The sequence below is a fragment of the Nomascus leucogenys genome, chromosome 8, assembly GCF_006542625.1.
Source record: "Nomascus leucogenys isolate Asia chromosome 8, Asia_NLE_v1, whole genome shotgun sequence".
Lineage (NCBI taxonomy): Eukaryota > Metazoa > Chordata > Mammalia > Primates > Hylobatidae > Nomascus > Nomascus leucogenys.
This window is the reverse complement of record NC_044388.1, coordinates 45,683,919-45,685,396: the sequence shown is the minus strand read 5'-3', so window position 1 is coordinate 45,685,396 and position 1,478 is coordinate 45,683,919. Positions and strand designations below refer to the sequence as shown.

Genomic DNA, 1,478 nt, shown 5'->3' with positions numbered 1-1,478 from the left:
TATTAGCCCCTTGTCAGATGAATAGATTGCAAACATTTTCTCCCATTCTATAGGTTGCCTGTTCATTCTGATGATAGTTTCTTTTGCTGTGCAGAAGCTCTTTAGTTTAATTAGATCTCATTTGTCAATTTTGGCTTTTGTTGCCATTGCTTTTGGTGTTTTAGTCATGAAGTCTTTGCCCATGCCTATGTCTTGAATGGTATTACCTAGGTTTTCTTCTAGGGTTTTTATAGTTTTAGGTCTTGTGTTTAAGTCTTTAATCTATCTTGAGTTAATTTTTGTATAAGGTGTAAGGAAGAGGTCCAGTTTCAGCTTTCTGCATATGGCTAGCCAGTTTTCCCAACACCATTTATTAAAATAGGGAATCCTTTCCCCATTGCTTCTTTTTGCCAGGTTTGTCAAAGATCAGATGGTTGTAGATGTGTGGTATTATTTCTAAGGCCTCTGCTCTGTTGCATTGGTCTGTATATCTGTTTTGGTACCAGTACCATGCTGTTTTGGTTACTGTAGCCTTGTAATATAGTTCAAAGTCATGTAGCGGGATGCCTCCAGCTTTGTTCTTTTTGATTAGGATTGTCTTGGCTATGCAGGCTCGTTTTTGGTTACATGTGAAATTTAAAGTAAAAATATGGAACACTTCACGAATTTGCACATCATCCTCATGCAGGGCCCGTGCTAATCTTCTCTGTGTCATTCCAATTTTAGTGTACGTGCTGCTGAAGCAAGCACTGAGCTGTTATTATTAACAGTTCCACTAAAATGTACCCGGAGGGCTTCATTTATTGTATGGTGTAATATATTGCTTTATTTATTTATTTATTTATTTTATTTTGTTTTTGAGACAGAGTCTCACTCTGTCACCCAGGCTGGAGTACAGTGGCATGATCTTGGCTCACTGAAACCTCTGTCTCCCAAGTTTAAGCGATTCTCCTGCCTCAACCTCCTCAGTAGCTGGGACCAGAGGCCTGCACCACCACAACTGGCTAATTTTTGTACTTTTAGTAGAGACGGGGTTTTGCTATGTTGGCCAGGCTGGTCTCAAACTCCTGACCTCAAGCGATCCACCCGCCTTAGCCTCCCAAAGTGTTGCGATTACAGGCATGAGCCACTGCACCCTGCTACTTAAATTTTTTGAAATGCATTTTTATCTTTCCCTAAACCAGAGATGTCCAGTCTTTTGGCTTTTCTGGGCCACATTGGAAGAAGAAGAATTGTCTTGGGCCACACATAAAATACGCCAACACTAACAATAGGTGATGAGCAAAAAAAAAAAAAAAAGAAAAAGAAAAAGAAAAGAATCCTCTCAAAATCTCATAATGTTTTAAGAAAGTTTACAAATTTGTTTGGGCTGCATTCAATGTCTTGGGTGTGGGTTAGACAAGCTTGCCCTAAACCCATTTGCAAAAATGAGCTAAGACAAGCACATATTTAATAAAATAAAGTATTAAATTTAATAAAAATAAAGTACTAAATTTCTG

At 38.4% G+C, this 1,478-nt stretch overlaps 1 non-coding gene across 1 annotated transcript; it reads right to left on the bottom strand.

Annotated features, from left to right (window-relative positions):
* Positions 1 to 622: 622 nt before the first annotated feature.
* Positions 623 to 729, bottom strand: LOC115836425. The gene has a single exon (XR_004031509.1). It is a non-coding gene; the product is annotated as a U6 spliceosomal RNA (small nuclear RNA).
* Positions 730 to 1,478: the final 749 nt, after the last annotated feature.